The 18,935-nt window shown below is 46.1% G+C and overlaps 1 long non-coding RNA gene across 1 annotated transcript in view; it reads left to right on the top strand.

The window, feature by feature from the left end:
- The window catches only part of LOC128830489 (uncharacterized), a 49,960-nt gene extending 36,686 nt beyond the window's left edge, over positions 1-13,274 (top strand). The window contains exon 4 of the long non-coding RNA XR_008443588.1: positions 13,112-13,274. This is a non-coding gene — a long non-coding RNA (uncharacterized LOC128830489). The remainder of the gene's footprint in view (positions 1-13,111) is intronic.
- Positions 13,275-18,935: the final 5,661 nt, after the last annotated feature.

Consider the following 18,935-nt stretch of genomic DNA (forward strand, 5'->3'; position numbering starts at 1 on the left):
ACTGAACTCCTAGGCAAACAGGGGATATGTTCTGAACAGGAGCTGTGCTTGCAGAACCAGAGCATTCCATTTGCCTATCTGTCTTGGTGTTTCTCTGTTTTATCCTAGCTGGGCTCTGCTGACAGTAGCTCAGTGTGATGCTTCAGGAAACTTCCATAATGAATCTGGCCACATATGCATTGCTTTTTTATTGAGCAAGAATGAAGAGGGATGAGCTGGCTTCCTTCTTAATTTCCCCCTCCCCTCAATTGTCACCCCATAGCAGTAAATTTATGCCATGAGGGAAGATGGCTGACATTCCTGGTACTTTTTGGCCTAGTTAGCATAGTAAATAAATAAAACCAGCTGATCCAATATTCTCTGTAAGAATTTTTAAGCCATCTTATTAAACTACCTTTTCCGTGTTGATTGCCATATGAACTGACCTACCATGAATCCATGATTACACTGTCTGAACATGGGAACAGATGAGTTGTCTTACTGAGACAGATTATTTGTCCACCTAGTTTTGGTATCCTGGTTCTGGGGATGCTCTGCCTCTAAAGCTAAAGAGAGGATAATATATTTATCTGGCATGGCATTTTTCAACTGTTCCCTGGTGCTGTTACTCTGGAAGGAGGAAGAGAAGTTCAGTCTATTCTCATATGGATGTGGAAAAATAGCCTTTAATGTTAATGCAGCCATAGATGGCACAATAGAGGTTTTTTTTTTTTTTTTTTTGGTTTGTTTGGGTTTTTTTCTTTGATTGATTGCTGGTGAAAGGTGCTGGATTGTCTGTACTAAAGACTTCGGGCCTCTGTTTTAGGCACATAGTTATAGTGTGGGTTAAGTTTCTGTTTTACTAAACACAGGTATGTCACTGGAAATTACTGTATTTAAAAAGGGAGGAAAAAGGGAGCTGTACTGTAGGATTAATTAAAAGGCACAGCATGACTAAAAGAGAAATTGTTAGAGAGAACTAGCAAGGAATTCCCACCTGAGGGCTGAGAAATCCTAGCAGCTGGAGTGTGTTTATCGAATGCTAATACAGATAGCTGGGTAAGCCACTCTGAAAACTCCAGACTAACCATGATTGAAAGGGGAGTAGGGCACAGAATAAGCTTTGGTGATTTTCAGAAGAGCAGCTTGTTTTGGTAGAACTAAGCAAGGCATGAGGGATTTTTAAAGCATCAGTGATTTCACCTGGGTTGGTGGGAAAGCGAGGCTACTTTCTGGCCATGTTCGGCACTGTTCATTTCAAATCTTGTTTTGACAGAGAAACAGTTACATGCGAGACAGGCTGCTTCTTGGAGCTGGGTTACAAATGATGAATTGTATCAAGAAAAAGAAACAGTGTCTCCTTGCTAAGCTTTGTAACGGGCTTCATGTAAATTTGCGTGAAATATTATGTGGGATTAGTGCAGCCAGCCTGGAGTTCAGCTGCAGGAGCCAAAAGAAGAATGGGAACCTAGCCAACAGGAGACGCAGGAGATGAAGTGGATGATGTTTGCCAAGTCCAGGAGGAGAGCCAAACCATAGCTACAGTAGCATAGTAATGCGAAATGGGAATTACATTCAGCATTTGTGTTTATTATTTATTATTATTATTGTTTTGAATCTAATTCTTTACCCCATCCCCACCTCAGTGCTCAGCAAAATGTAAGATAGGGAACATAAAAGATAAGTATTTAAATGTAAACCTGTGGGGGCCCAGGCTGGTATTGCATAAATCCCCCACCCACCAGGACAGGCAAGGGCTGCAGTAACAGAAACTCTCTCTTTACCTGAGGGAACATCAAATGCTGCTTTCCAGCAACTTCACCCACTGAAATGATTCAGTAGCAGCATGTTGATGCAGGAGGATTAAGGAGAATTGGAGCCTCAGGGCAGCATGTGTTTCACCCTTCTTTCCCCTAAATTTGTGTGGTCAGTGCCCCTTCAGTTTCCATCTTGTTATAGCTGGGGAAGGGAAAATAAATGCAGTGATCCAAAGCTATGAAGATTTTGTATAGATGTATATATTTTTCATGTCTGCTCCCAGCAACTGAGGAGTTCCTGAGTACTGCTCCAATGCAAGCGAGGATTATTATTTTAAGCAGAGAGAGGCCTGAACCAGAATTTCAAATCCAAGAACCTTCCAGCTGTGAGGAAATTGAACATCACCTCTGACTCTTATCTCGAGAATGGAGCAGATTAAAGTCCCAGATATGAACACCCTTCAGAAGCTTGGATCTGGGTCTGAATTTAGCAGCTGTCCCCTAACTCCATAAGGGCCCGAAAACAACATCTTCATACACAGAGGAAATTTGGATCCAGAACCAAACTTTGCATCTCAGGACATCTCTACTATTAAGTCCAAGAGCTCTGGTTATGTGTAAAAATGCCTTGGCCCTGGTGTGGCTGTCATTAGAATGCACTTACTGCATGTGCACGTTGCGCCAGTTGAGATGCACAACAAGGTGATCTGCAGGCAACAGCTTTAGCCAGTGAGTCAAAACCAGGAGTAACCTTCCACCTGGCCTAGCTGATAGGAGTCACACTAATCTTGCCTCTGCTGGAAATCACTCTTTGCCTGCCTTACAGCCCTTATAGGTATATGGGTGCACTAACTGATCCATGAGATTGAGCCCATATTAATACATCCTTTTCCTGAAGAGGGGCAGGGAGATGTGTGCATATGTGCGAATGCACACTAATATGAAATAATATCATATTCTATCCCTTGGTGGCAGATGAGTTCTCTCCCCCCCCCCATGTGTTTGGAACCTCCAAGATCAATCTGACTGAGAAAAGGATGACTTTTCCCCCCTAGTTTTCCCTCCAGCTGGAGTGAAACACACAATCTTCTCGTAAACACAAACTAAGAGATTCTTGTTTTCCGGAAGGAGACAGGGTAAAAACCTGGACTTCAGCCCTGAGCCAGAGTTGAGGGAGTTTCCCTCCTGGAGAGGGAAAGCTTGCCAGCATCACTGGGCATCACAGAGTGCCCAGAAAAGCATAGTGCCAACACGGAGCTCCAGGTGTCAGTGGCTGTGGACTCATCCATTTGCCCTTCAATGACATCCTCTCACATCTCATTACCTGTCCAATGCAGCATCTGTCTCTTCCTTGGCTCACTGAAAAAGCAAGACACAGCCTTCCCTGTTTCTTCTGTCAAAGCTAGCCTGGATAGCTGTGGGTGGTATATGCGCCCCCTCTATTTTGAAACAGCAGGGGTGAGGGGTTCAAAGCTGCAGAAGGGACAATGTCCAGTTTTTCTTAATATCTGATCATGGGACATTAATGATTTTTTTCAGGTCTTGGTCTGCATCCCAAGCTAGGTTCCAGTGGGGACATAAATGAAAGCTTCTCGGAAAGAAATCTTCTGCCACTGAAGAGACATTTCAAACAGTAAATGAGATCAAAACACAATAGTGAACAATTCCAAATAGCATAGAGGGCATCATGAAAACCTAGAATGTGCACAAGAGGAATATTATTTTGTTTTCATTTCGTTTTGTGGTCTCTGTGCATTTTAACAAGTGTATTTGGATGATGGAGGCTGATGTTACCTGTACATTTAACTCTTCTGCAGAATTTACCGCTTTGGGACTCTTCTCTTGCAGGGTCCAAACAAAAACTGAACTCTGAGCAGAAATGCAGAGTCTCCTGGGTAGAGATTTTGGTTTTGGTTTTTTTGGTTGGTTTCTTTTTAGATCTCCACTGATAAGAAATATTTCTTCACTTTGCCTGTACTGGGACAGGAAACAACGCAGATGGTTTGTTTTATCCTGTGTCTAAGCCCAGATTTCTGGTTAGTATGTGATATCCCCTTTTTCAGATGTTCAGATGACTTAATAGATTTGTGTGATATTTATTCTGAATTGAGTGCAAAGGACCCTTCAACCCATAGTCTCTGTTTTGCTAACTGTAACACAGATCTTGCACTGCTTCTTGTAATCATCTCATTTTTCTCTATGCTCCTTAAGAAAAGCTATATGCAACAACAGGGCACATGGAGTACATTCCATTTCCTGTATTTGTCCATTTAAAAAAAAGTCTTCTTTCTGCTCTGCCAAGGACCCTTTGTAAGTAGCCTCCCTGCCCCGCCACCACCCGCCTGCCTGCCTGCCTACCTTCTCTTTTCCCACTTAAACTTTCTCTTTTAGCAACTAAGCATATGATATCTGTGATATACATCTCCACCATCATCCCCACCTTCATTCTGCCTAAATTTGTCTCTGAACTCTGCCTTCCGAGAATGCAGTGCACTGTGCAATCAGGCAAGACAGTCTCCATTGAATGTGACAGGCCCCCTCCACCATTTTTTCCAAGAAGAAGCATTTTCCCCTATGATGCTGCTCCTACCTTTGACTACAAAAGCAAAACTCTTATTGTAATTATATATATTTGCCTGAGGACCCTTTCTCCACCCACACTCCCAGTGTGACCTTTTATGTAAAGAGCTGTGTATAAACTGTAGTAGCTCCAAGACTCTTTATGACTTGTACACTTGAGAACTATAAGTAGAAGGCAACAGCTGGCTACTGGGAAACGAAGTAGCTGAAGGAGAGAAGAGAGATTTTATGAATTACAGTAGAAGGAACAATATTACAGCTTCACAATGAATGAATAGGATTATGAAGCAGTTGGCGCTAAAAGATCAGAAAGGAGGAAGTTTGTTTGAGGTCCTCCATGAAAGAACTGTTGCTGGTGTAGTCCAAGGTCCAGTGTGCTTCAACAGCAGCCGTGGGAACTACAAGATGTGGACTACAAATGGCGGCATGTTGGGAGAACTTCCTGGTTTCTGCCAGGATGTACCCTCTTCTCCCCAGCACGTAGCAGGCAAGAGGAGAGGAGGCTGCTGGACTGTAATCCTGTTCTATGTTCTTTACAGAATAAAGTTTTGTTCCAGGTGGTGTGTCTGAGTGGGTCTGGTCTGAGGAGAACACACACTGACACACAACGCAGAGCACACAAAGGAGCCTCAGGCCCAGTTTCCCAATGTTGTGTAAAAAGTCACAAGGCAGGCTTCCCCTATTTTTAACAACCTCATACTGGGCCAGTGAACAAGAGGGGGGCTACATTTTTTTAGTTATTGGTGCTGTGACTCGGGTAGGAGAAGTTTAATTTTTTTTTTGCCCACAGTAGGGAAGCTGCCACACAAGAGAACCAGCACAGCATAGATTCACAGTTTGGCCTGACCCTGGTTTGATGTCAGTGAAAATAGAGACCTTCCAAATGGGTGTTGTAGCCTGGAGACTCCTGCTACTAAGGGTGAAGGTATTGGGGGGGGGGAATCTTGGGGAGGAATACAGTAACGCCATATCTCCCTCCACAGCACCAAATCCGTGGGGTTCCTGTGTTCAGTGGTGGTGCAGATTGCAGGGTAGACATAGAGGACTGGATAAAAGATATACAGTACCTGCTAGCAGCCACTGGCATTCCTGAGCCTTTGACGTTCCCCACCCTCGTCAGATAACTGAATGGGGGGACCCATAAATTAGTTCTTAATCTGCCACCTCAGGAGCAATTTCCAGCCTGAGATATTGAAGAGCTCAGAGCAGAGTACAGTGACTGCCATTTATCACTGGACCCCATGGCAGACTTTTATGAGAGACGCCAATGCCCTAGAGAGACGGCCTCATCCTATGCCAAGAGCTAGAGGCCCTGCTGCGGGTAGTAGAGGAGAATCTCTGAGAGGGCCTTCCTTTCCCTGATCGGGACTATAAAATGACACAGCAGTTCATGCAGGGCATCTGGGAGTGAGAAGTGCGGGGCAGGTTGGCACCTATGCAGCCTTGCTACATGATATTCCGACAGCTGCAAGGAGAACTGTGTCAGCTAGCCTGTGAGAGGAACATAGAGCGTAGAATGGATATGCCAGCCCAGAGGATAAACAGAATGCAACAAGCTGCCCTGTCAGATGGCGCTGTGCAGGCTGCTCCCAAGGTGTCTCCACCCAGCACAACCCCAGATCATGTGATGCTGGAGGCAGTGAAGGGCCTAACTTGGCTAGTCCAAGAACTGACTGTCCTCCAGAGACAAAATCATGAGAAAATGGGACAACTGGAAACACAAGTACTGCGGCAGGGTGCAGTAGCAAGGATGACACCCCAAAATTCTAGATGGGGAAATGGTCAAGTGTCCAGGGAGGGTGAAGTGGTCTCCGACTGGTTTTTGAATGTTATAATTCTTGATGTCTGATTTGTGTCCATTTATTCTTTTGCGTAGAGCCTGTCTGGTTTGGCCAATGTACATGGCAGAGGGCATTGCTGGCACATGGTGGCATATATCACATTGGTAGATGTGCAGGTCAACGATCTTGGGAGACAAGCCAGTCCTTGCTTACAGACAGTCCCCAAACCTGAAGCAAATATTCACCAGCAACCACACACCACACAACAAAAACACTAACCCAGGAACCTATCCTTGCAACAAAGCCCGTTGTCAACTCTGTCCACATATCTATTCAAGGGACACCATCATAATCTCACCAGCCACACCAGCAGGGGCTCATTCACCTGCATATCTACCAATGTGATATATGCCATCATGTGCCCGCAATGCCCCTCTGCCATGTACATTGGCCAAACTGGACAGTCTCTACGCAAAAGAATAAATGGACACAAATCAGACGTCAAGAATTATAACATTCAAAAACCAATCGGAGAACACTTCAACCTCCTTGGACACTCAATTACAGACCTAAAAGTCACAATTCTTCAACAAAAAAACTTCAAAAACAGACTCCAATGAGAAACTGCAGAACTGGAATTAATTTGCAAACTGGACACCATTAAATTAGGCTTGAATAAAGACTGGGAGTGGATGGGTCATTACACAAACTAAAAACTATATCCCCATGTTTATTTCCTCCCCTCCCCCACAGTTCCTCACACCTTCTTGTCAACTGTTTGAAAAGCGCCATCCTGATTATCACTACAAACGCTTTTTTTCTCCTGCTGATAATAGCCCACCTTAATTGATTCGTCTTGTTAGAGTTGCTATGGCAACCCCCATTTTTTCATGTTCTCTGTGTGTGTGTATATATATTCCTTCTGTATTTTCCACTGCATGCATCTGATGAAGTGGGTTTTAGCCCACAAAAGCTTATGCCCAAATAAATTTGTTAGTCTCTAAGGTGCCACAAGTACTCCCCATTCTTTTTAGGTTTACAGAATGCACCTTCCAGAGGCTGATGATGCATGTCTTGGGAGATTTAAACTTTTCAGCAGTACTCATTTACCTTGATGATGTCATAATGTTCTCCCATACTTCTGAGAAGCAACTGCAGCACCAGGTGATGGTTTTTGATAGACTCCATCAATATGAAGCCCAGGAAGTGTCTCTTGCTATGAGAAAAGGTAGGATACCTTGGGCACATAGTGTCTGCCCAAGGCATTGCAACAGATCCAAATAAGATACAGCAGGTGAGGGATTGGAAGACCCCTTCTAACAGAAAGGAAGTGTTGCAGTTTCTTGGGTTCACTGGCTATTACAGGAGATACATCAAAGGCTACTTCAAACTGGCAGCCCCATTATTCAGATTAACTGCAGATGAAGCCCAGACCAGAAGGAGAAATCAGAGGGGATCCACTAAGATACCCAGTTTTGTTTGGACAGATGAATGTGACCAGGCTTTTACAGAGCTGAAGACAAAGCTGACTAGTACCAATATTGGGATATGCTGATTACAGCTTACCATTCAGACTCCAGACACACACATCCACAGAGGGGCTAGGAGATGTACTGGCTCAGAATCAGTCAGGGAAGGAAAAGGTCATAGCTTATGCCAGCAAGGGCTTAACTCCCTCAGAAAAAAAATATATCCTGCCATAAACTGGAGTTCTTGGTGTTAAAATGGGCAGCTACAGATAAATTTAGAGACTATCTACTAGGACACCAATTTACAGTGCTGACTGGCAACAATCCACTGACCTATGTTACTACTGCTGCTAAAATGGATGCAACCAGTCAAAGGTGGATGGCAAAGCTGGCAGAATTCAACTTCGACATAAATAACAGGCCAGGAGAAGTGATGCCAGTGCTGACGGCCTGTCTCAGTTACTCCAGGAGGAGGTGGCTACAGTGCTGAATGCTGGATGAATGTGTCTTCCATAGCAACCCAGGGTGAATGCTAGAGGACTGCAATGGAGAGAGCTGAGCCGCTCCACAGGCCAGGCACAGAATTAATCCCAGGCCTGCCTAAGGAAGAATGGAGGAAGCTTCAGGAAAAGGATACCGTAATCTCCCAAGGAAGGACCTACCTTCCCAGGCAACGGGCACCCAGTGCCTGGGAGAGGCAGAAGGAAGAAACACCAGAGCGGACATTACTGAATCAATGGAAGCAATTGCAGCTGGTAGAGGGGATCCTTTACAGGGGGACAACACTCCCAGAAGAGGGACACATCCAACTGATGGCGCTGCCAGAGAAACTCCAGAGAGAGAGATTTGAAGCTGTGCACACGGACATGGGGCACATGGGCATTGGCCATACGGTGGATCTCGTCTGCACTCGCTTTATTGGCCAGCCATGCAGTCCACCATCCAGAGATGGTGCCTCGCTTGCAAAAGGTGCTACCTAAGAAAGAGAGACATCTAGAGCTCCACTTACCTCAATCCATACCAGTAGACCCCTGGACCTAGTGTGCCTCGACTTTCTCACCCTGGAACCATCCCATGGGGGCATCGTGAATGTCCTTGTAGTCACTGACCACTTGACTCACTATGCTCAGGCATACCCTACTTATGACCAGTGGGCATCTACTGTGGCCAAGGTGATGTGGAAACAGTTCTTCTGCCACGCTGGCATCCCTGAAAGGATACAAACAGAGCAGGGGAGAAAATTTGGAAGTAATCTCCTGGTCCAGCTTTGGAAACTGTTGGGAACTTCAATGTGTTTTTTTACTAAGGAAAGGGATGGGGTCGCCCTTTCAATAAGTGGGGGAAGGGTGTAGCCCAAGGTCCAGGGTGCTTCAACAGCAGCTGTGGGAACTACAAGATGTGGACTACAAATGGCGGCATGTTGGGAGAACTTCCTAGTTCCTGCCAGGAGGAGGTCTCAGCACTGACTGAGTTGACAGCATGTAGCAGGCAAGAAGAGAAGAGGCTGCTGGACTGTAATCCTGTTCTATGTTCTTTACAGAATAAAGTCTTGTTCCTGGTGGTTTGTCTGAGTCGGTCTGGTCTGAGGAGAACACACACTGACACACAACGCAGTGCACACAAAGGGGCCTCAGGCCCAGTTTCCCCATGTTGTGTAAAAAGTCACAAGGCAGGCTTCCCCTATCTTGAACAACCTCATACTGGGCCAGTGAACAGGAGGGGGCTACATTTTTGACACATATGCAACCTAACAGCACTTGAAGGGGTTAATATACCTTGAAGGGAGTTTTAAAATGCACTCTTTTTCCTCTTGGCCTCAGCATAAGGCAGTGCTCTATTAGATTTGACCTTTCTTAATACGAATTAGCAGCTCGGTGGAACAGGATCCAGAACTTAGAGTCCCTTCCCTTTTCACATCCATGCATTAATGTAACAAAAGCAAAAAGGTGTCAGCAAGGCTAAGAATATCCGAACAGATCTTGTGCCAGTTTGGAATAAAATATAGGACCCTCCAGACATCGGAAGTAGCTGGTTCCTTCTGAACTCTAGGTAGGGCAGGTATTTTAAATTCACCCCCTCCAAACCACAGAAATGAAAGCATGGACAAATTCAGATACTGAATTAAAAAAAAGTTCTTCATTTAGGTAGGACAAATTAAAGTGAATGCCAAATTATCTCTTAGAATCTAAATTACCTCTCCCCTCTAGAAATACAGTTTTGCTCAATTTGCTTAAAGGAATCCTTTCTTCCATCCCTCCTGCCTGTCCTCCCTGATTCTTGCTTGAAACCTCTGAGCAGTCTTGTCACCTCAGGTCCTATCCTGTCTCATGAGATGATTGATGAATCCTAACTAGACACAAGGATGTGCCATCCAGGAAACCAGACCAAAACTGGTTGTGTTTAAAAACATGTTTGAAGAAAGCACAGGATGATGGGGGAAGGGGATGTTTTTCAGCCAATCCTTCCCCTCCACCCCCGCAAACAGATACACTTCTTTCTGCAGCCCACCGAAAGATTTTTGGATGGGGGGGTTGAGAGGTGGGGCGTGGGAGGCATGTGATAACCAGACTTTCATGTTACATCTGGTTTTAGGTACTTGCAAGAGCTACAGCTGTGCAAAGTGGGGGGAAGGGAAAAGGGGCTTCAGCTCCAACTTTCTAGAGATGAAGTTATTTTAAGCAATGTCTCTGAAACAAAAAAACATGTGTTCTCAGGTCTGTAAAGCACTGGGCAAGGCTTAAACACCAGGGCTGGGTTGCCCAGGGTCGTAGACCCCGCCAAAAATAATAGAGAGCTCTGAGGTGGGTCTGAGGCAGGTTGGTCACTGGTGAGGGAGCGGTGACACAGCCAAGTCTGAAGTAGTGTGCTCTGATTGGTAAACAGGGAGTGCAGTGTTGACTACCCCGTAGGTATTTTCCTTTAAGCTTGCTGCTCTTTTTCAGACTATGCTGCTACTAGCCAATGTGCCACAATGCATGTGTGAAGGACGGGGGCTTGGACCCTGGGAATGAGCTTTGTGTGCAATTCAGATTAGAATTTACTTTTATTTGTTGTCCAAATTTTGATTTTTCTGGGGTTGATAAAACTGCTACTTGCCAGTGACGGGATCAGCAACACATCAAACCCTGCCATGACGTCACACTGGCTAGCCTCTATGTGGCCTGATACAGTCACATAGCACCTCCCTGGCTAATAATTCACACCCTCTCACCTTGCTACTCATTCTGCACCTACCATCTAGAATAAAAGCCCAATTCCCTACACCCTCAAAGGGGGTACAAGCCACAAAGTCCAAATCTGGATATGAAATTCCTCAAAGCTGGAACATTTTCAGAGGTGGGGCTGTGGCTCAGTCCCATCCCCCAAATCAGGGTACTGTTATAAATATAAACAAGCTTTCCCAGCCCTGAAATGTATTAGGAAGTGACAAACCAGCTGCTTTTTTGAGAACACGTCAAATGCTGCCATTAGAAGCATTGTTGTTTTTGACTAAATGAAAAATAATGTTCCAGAACTCCACTCTTCTCCCCAACCCGCCCACCAAGAGGCAAGTGCACTGGCCCTGATGCTGGCATAACCCCATTGATTTTGAGACCGAATCTTCTCCCCCAGGTTTACTTGTGTGTGTTGACCTGCTGATCCCATTTTTTGAAATTCAGTGAAGCAAGCAGGAGGGAGATTGATGTCTGAGGTTGTCATAGAAATCTGGGAAAGTAGCTGCACTCGTACAGAGACCTCGCCTGTATTTCCTTGGTGGCCCTGCTGCAGATGTGCACAAGCACATTTTCCTCTGGGGAGGACAATCTGATAGGGAGAAAAATAAATATTCCATAGGTTGTTTTAGGCTGCTATCCTGCACATGCTATGCATGTGCTTATCGTGATCCATGGCTCTTGACCCAGGTCTGCAGGCATCATCTTGCACCACCCCTCAACCTGACAGCTTACTAGCACCAGTTAGAACCAGAACTCCTTGAAGCCCAGGTCAGATAGAAGTCTCCATTCCCAGACCCTGATTGGTGGAACACTGGAGCTCCTGATTGGCCTACTTAAGCCAGAAGGAGGAACAGAAAGTCATCTGCACAAGGGGGCTTCACCATGTTTTGAGCTGTTCTCCCAGTGCTACCTATGCCTGTCTCCTGATCTTGGTTTCCTGACTCAGTCTAATTCCTGGTATCTGACTTGTGGTTCCCAATCTCAGCTCCTGACCTCCTGGTTCTGAACACTGACTGATGTGGGGACCTGGCCTCCCACCCTGTGGTAACCACTGGGCCTGGCTGCTCGCATCCCAGCCCTGACAATACTTAACGATATTACCATGAGTAGTATCCCACTGAAATCAGTGAAACTACTCATAATGCTAAGCATGTGTAGGAGTATTTGTAGGATTGAGGCCTAAGGTTTCATAACAATGTATGACATTGGCACCTCTTCTGTAAACTATATGATGATATGGTTCCTGCGTTGCTGAGTATCCACAACTCCAACTGAAGTCGATAGAAGCAGAGAGTACTCAGCACTCCTGAGAATTAGCCTCATGATGTATAAAGATTGTATTAAGGATCCTTATCACTTCTGGCTAGTTTTGAGGCTCTTTAACGTTTGACACTATATATATTATAGTATTTTTCTCTTATATGGGTGTGTGTAGGGGTGGTGATGTTGGAATGTACTTTAGAAAGCACCTCAAATACAACCTCTTATTTTCACAGGATATTTGTTTATACAGAGGTTTTTTACTGGCACTCATCACCATAGAATCTGAGTGCCTCACCTACATTAAGGAATTTACCCTCAGAACGCCCCTGTGAGGAAGGTTGCTATTTTCCCTATATTACAGGAGGGAATTAACCCCTAATTAGACCAAGGTTACACAAGGAGTCTGAGGAAGAACCAGAAAAAGAACCCAAATCTCTCTGATTTTCAGTTGTGTGCCTTAACAACAAGACTAAAGCTAGCTGAAATTTTTTTGACTAATAGTTCATTCGTCTAAAAATGCAGTTTGGGGTTGACCGAACTATTCACAAATTTGACACAAATTCGCTGCATAGTTTTAGAGAAAACAAAAGTGTTAGGGCTGAGTTCACAAGGAGACTTAGGTATTATTCACAAGACCACCCCAGGTAGTGCCACCCAGTGTCCCAACTACTCACCTGGGATGCGGGAGAACCAAGTTCTACTCCCCACTTTGTCTGATTCAGTACCATCTGATTCAGTACAGGGATCTGAACAGGAGTCTCCCACATCTCACATGAATACCTGCACTACTGGGCTATGGGATATTATGAGTGGGATCACTCTCAATCTCTCCTGTAGAAGATATTTCACTTCTGCATAAACTACTGAAATAGTCACCAGAGCAGGAACTGTAACCCAGGTGTTCCTGCTCCCAAGGTGAGTCCCCAAACAGGCTATAGAGTCATTCTCAGTTGCTTCTTCTGGCCCAATGAATACTTATTGTCTAAAAGCAGGGTCGCATCAGTGCCACCTCCTCCTTTGATGGTTTTTGACTGAGGTTTCAGAATTTTATTTGTTTTTGATTATAGTGAGGTGCGGTGGCCTTCCGAGGACCTGGAGTGGGAGGGCCCCCGCACTGAGCCCTGGTGGGCAGAGCCAGGGCCTAGTTGCCCCTCCCCAAGGCCGGCGAAGAAGGACACCATGAACCAGAGGAAGAGGAACAGGGAGAAGAAAATCCCAATGAGTCCCGGACCCAAACCCAGCCCCCAGATCCAGTGAGGGAAGGCCTTGCAAGAACCTCCCTGTCCGACTTCCCTCAAGACCAGAGGGACGACCCCATCCTTGAGCATGCCTATAACCAAGTGTCCTGCATCAATGGGACCATAGTAGACCCCCCCCCCCCCGCCCCCAGAGAGCACTGAACTGGCTGTGGTTTGAACTTACAGCCAATCGCCTCTATCGGGTAGAGCGGGACCCCCAGACCCAGGAGGTCTGGACCCAGCTGATTGTTCCTGGATGCCATCGGAGAAGTGTTCTGAAACTCGCTCATGACATCCCTGCAGCCAGCCACCTGGGACAAGAAAATCTCGGGTCTTATCCCACTTCTATTGGCCAGGAGTTCACCGGAAGGTAAGGAACTATTGCAGCTCATGCCCCAACTGCCAGTTGGCTGCCGACCCTGGGGTGTCGAAGGCGCTGTTAGTTCCCTTGCCAGTGGTGGGAGTGCCCTTTGAGCGAGTCACCATGGACCTGATCGGGCCTCTCCTGCAAGAGCAAGGCTGGGTTCAAGCATGTATTCGTCCTACTAGACTATGCCACCTGTTTCCCTGAGGCCATCCCACTGTGGAACACCAGCGCCCACACCATCGCGGCTGAACTGGTGAAGGTTTTTGCCTAGTGGGGCTTCCCCGAGAGCTCCTTACCAGGGGACCAATTTCACATCCCAGTTACTCCGTCAAGTGTGCACCCTGCTCGACATTCGGAAGCTGCAAACATCCGTATGCCACCCCCAGATGGACGGGCTCGTCGAGCGCTTTAATAGAAAGCTCAAGACAATGCTGAGGAAATTTCCTCCTCAAGAACTGCAACAGGGGAACCAGCTACTTCTGCCGTTGCTCCTGGCCATCTGTGAGGTACCCCAGTTGTCCACTAAGTTCTCCCCCTTTGAACTCTTGTATGGACGCCAGCCCCACAGGGTACTGGATTTGATGAGAGAGGCCTGGGAATACACCCCCTCAACCTCCCAGGGGCTCCTCCAATATGTACTGCAATCTTCAGGCAGCCCAAGGGATCCAGAAGCAGTGCTATAACCACGGGGACCAAACAAGAAGCTTTGCGCCCAGGGACCAGGTACTTCTACTCCTCCCATCAGAAGAGTCAAAGCTCCTGGCTCGGTGGCAAGGCCCGTATGAAATTGTCTGTCAGATGGGACTTGTCACCTATGAGGTTCACCAGCCCGACTGGAGGAAGAAGAAACAGGTGTACCATGTACCTCTTGAAATCCTGGCATGCCCTGGAAGGATTGCTAATCACCCCCTACCCACCCAAACCAGCCCTAGGGCCCCAAGTGCCTGAGTTGGACAAGACGGAGGAGCCTCAATTGGGCAACATGCTGCCGGCTGATCAGTGAAAACAAGCTCAGTGCCTTCTGGAAGCCTTCCAAAAAACTTTCACCACATGCCCTGGCCAGCCCACCGTCATACACCACACAATCCAGACAACCCCGGGACAGGTGGTCCGAGAAGTGACCTGCCCTCTCCCACGACAGATGCAAGAGATGGTGGAAAAACGAGATTCAAACGATGGTAGAACTGAGAATCATTGAGCGGTCATGAAGCGAATAGCGCAGCCCCATTGTACTGGTCCCAAAACCTGATGGGAGCCATCGCTTCTGTATTGACTTTCGAAAGGTAAAGATGATGTTGAAGTTTGACACCTATCCGATGCCCCGGATTGATGAGCTCCTCGACCATCTTGGAACTGCCAATTACATCACCACACTGATCTCACAAAAACGGTATTGGCAGATCCCCCTGGACCCGCGTTCCAGAGAGAAGATGGCGTTTGCCACTCCGGGGCTATATCAATTTGTCCAGATGCCTTTCAGCCTCCATGGGGCCCCGGCTACCTTTCAGCGCATGATGGATCACTTCCTGAGTCCACATATTGCCTACACGGCCGCTTACCTAGATGACATTGTTATCTATAGTCACCATTGGTAAGAACACTTACTCTGGATAGCGGTGGTCCTGCGGACGATTCAGAAAGCAGGCCTCATGGCCAACCCGAAGAAATGTCGGATTGGATGGTAGGAAAGTACCGACCTGGGATATACCCTAGGGCGAGGCCTTGTACAGCCCCTCATAGGAAAGGTCCAAGCCCTGCAGGCCTGCCCAGTGCCAACTACAAAGTGGCAGGTACAGCAGTTTTTGGCATAGCAGGATACTATCGACGCTTCATCCCCCAGTTCGCATCCATTGCGGCTTCCCTTGCAACTCTTTCCAAACTCTCAAGAAGAGCCTGTGTCAGGAACCTGTACTATTCAGCCCCGATTTTGACCAAGAGTTCGTGGTCCAGACGGATGCTTCAGAGGTGGGGCTAAGGGCAGTCTTGTCCCAGGAGATGGATGGGGAAGAGCACCCTGTTCTCTACATTAGCCGGAAGCTCTTCCCCAGAGGATGCCACTGTGCAGTTATAGAAAAGGAGGCCCTTGCCATCAAATGGGTGATTGAGGCCCTCAGATACTACCTTTTTGGGTTTTGTTATTTCTTCAACAAACTCTGCAACTACCTATTTTACTTTGAGTCTGATCCAAAGCCCACTGAAATCAACAGGACTTTCCCTTTTAATTTCATTGGGCTTTAGAACAGAAGCTTCATCTTTGCCTCTAATTTGTTTTCTTAATTATTCCTTGCTGGTGGTGGTGTTTGTTTGTTTGTTTGTTTTTTTAACAAGACAAGATTTCAAGTGATCCTAGTACTTATGAGAGTCAGCAACTAATTCTCTGGCTAATGCCAATGCAAGCAAGAGCTGCACAAGCTTCCCCATTCACATCTTCCAGCACCTCATTCCTGTCCTGCAACACTCTTAGTATTCCAGTCCTTAGTGTTTTTTGAGCAGACGCTGTCAGTGTGCTAAGGTGTGCCAGTGGTCCATATGCTTTGTGATAGACATGGGTCAACATTAACTATATTAAGGCTGCCAAATTCTTTACAATCAACAATTTAGATTTAAACCTAGGATTGCAAATGGTGGTTAGTTCAGTCACTGTGCCACCTTCCTTACCCTCCAGCACTCTACCCCTCTGACCAAATTCAGTGCTTGTTTTTCTTGTGTCTCTTGAACAACATACATGCACCAAACCACATAAATGTTTTAAGCTCTTTAGCTAGAGGGAAAAAAAGACTGCCCCACCCTTGAGTCCTAAATAGCATTCAGACTTATTGTTAAACATTGGTCTCAAGTAAACTCTCAGCTCCTGATGTTGTGAAACCACGCAAATTGCAATGCTGTGCAGCAAAGCATACACATGCTGGGAAAAGCGTCCTTGGCAAGATGGCAGGAATTCTCTTTTAGTCTTGAGGGAAAAGCTGCAACACGTCTTAGAGAAAATCCGTTGTCATGAATACACAGAGGCTATTTCCTCCTCCCTTATTAATACAGTGCTGATGTAAGCTATTTGCATAATGGCCACAAAACAATGGGTAGTGTTTTGCAATAATGTAACTTTAGTGGAATCTCCTTAGTGGCTGACGGCCATCTAGTTGATGTGAGTTTGGCAAAGGTGACTGCTGGCTGAGACACATTCCTGCTTGCTCACTCTCTTGGTTTACCTGGGAAATGAGCTGACTTTAGCCCCACAAGGGTCCTGATTTCAGCCTTGACTTCAGGAAGCACACTCAGTATAGCTGCCATCCCGTGGAGTGGGGTCTGCTAATTCATTGGTTAATTTTGTCTGCCTGCCATGTTGCAGACACAGCAGTTGCATTAGATTGGAAGAGAACATTAACCACTGCCACTCTAGCTGCTATTACTCCCTGGCTATGAGTAGCCACAATGGATTTGCCATTGAAGGCAAAGTGCTAATGAAAGCGTACGTCAAAACCAGTGAAGTCTAATTAAAGAGTTTCGCCCCGCCCTTGAACATGCTTAGCAATAAGGCCAGGATAGGCCTACAAGCGGGAAAGTAACACGTACTAAAATGCAAAAACATGCTATCAAAAGGCCTTGGGTGTCTTAATAGATAATGCACAGCTTATTATATAAAGACAAGTGCCAGTTTTAGCCTGCCCACAAAGGGGCTAGTTGATTTCAGCTGAATCCATCAGGTTTTGAGTAATAAGACATCTGACTGTGAATGACCAAGAAGGCTGGAGAGATGGTGGGCTTTGGGCTCACGGTGCCCATGCTTGCTGACAGTGCCACTCAAACAAGAACTAACTAGGAGCTCTCATCCTGATGCTTATTGTCCAAGAGTCCAGCACAGAATATTCCATGTAATTAAAAGCAAAAACCCACGAGTCGCAATGATCGGCAAGGAGTCTGAAGGAAGCAGGTAATACTGTCCTCCAGCAGGAACGGTTCATGCATAGTTAGCAGGATTGGAAAAATAGAGCATAATGAGTTTTTTGTGTCAGTGTGGATAATGAATGCTTTTTTAATGTCTACAGGACTTTTACAGGTGAAATTTGAGCCAGTGAACTGGCACCATGCCAAGCCCAGTTTAGCTCCCCTCCCAAATTGGCTGCAGGGCACAATTATATTCTCTGTTCCTTCTCCCTCCTTTATCTCTTAAAAGGGTAATTCCTGAAAATTTACATTAACAGGCAGCTTTTTGGGGGTGTCTCTCTTTCCTCCCTGGCAAGTGCTTAACTTCAGGTCTTCTGTCTCCTGTCAGGAATAATTTAGATCCCATTTACCTGATTAAGGGAAGTGGGAAACCAAATAGTCTGCCTTGTAAAGTATACCTTCCCTACTCTTCAATCTTTCAAAACAAGCCCTGATGCGGTGCACTCCCCACCCCCATGTTCCCCTTTCTAAGAATCAGAGCTCTGTTCTATACATTACTGCCCACTAGGTTCTGAGCGGAGGCCATCACAATCACTTCCCATGTGACCAAGAACCACAATTAAAGCCATATGTGTAAAGGTTGGAGAGGAAGGGATATTCCTTTTGGCTTGTTAGCTTACGATCAGTCAGTGCCATCATGTTACATTATCAGCGTTCACTGGTGAGGCTGTGCTGTCCGCTCGTGTTGCCCAACCGGAACAGAAACAATGCCTTTTTTTGTTTTAAGAGAGGGTTGAGGAGAATGTGGGATTACTCTGGTCATTAAGTAGCATTGGAAGGCCCTGTAGTAGTGATGGGCTAGCACACGTCACCCCTGGAGAACATAGCTAAAAGAAATATAAAACACCTTGTCAACTCATTTGTACTAGAAACGGCAAAAGGCATGCTCTCCTTTCACCAAAGTTTGGGGACAAGAGCTGCAGCATGTGTGGCTTTTAAGGTGAGGCCAGTGTAGTGATGCTACATAGAGGACTGAAGCTTTGTTCTTGTCTCTCGCCCTAGATGAGAAGAGGGGCTGGAGAATTATGGAGGCTGCATGTTCAGGTGATTTACGGGGAAATGAAGGAAGCAGTTACATTATTCCTGTGTGACATCCACACCTAACAAACCAGGACTACTACCTAATAGTAGCAGTGGTAGTAAATATGTATAGTACAACAAAGATTACTCTGCTAATAGAATTGGTTGGTCTAATGGGGTTCCCTGCTTGAGGTAGGTTCAGATTGACAGTGGCTCAATTGGTAGCATTATGTGTTTCTTGGGAGAAGGTGCAGCTTTGCTGTTTCATCCCTTTGGTGGTCATGCAGGTTGTGTAGCTAGAGACAGCCTTTTCCTTTCCTTCAG

The sequence above is a fragment of the Malaclemys terrapin genome, chromosome 1 (genome assembly GCF_027887155.1).
Source record: "Malaclemys terrapin pileata isolate rMalTer1 chromosome 1, rMalTer1.hap1, whole genome shotgun sequence".
Taxonomy (NCBI): domain Eukaryota; kingdom Metazoa; phylum Chordata; order Testudines; family Emydidae; genus Malaclemys; species Malaclemys terrapin.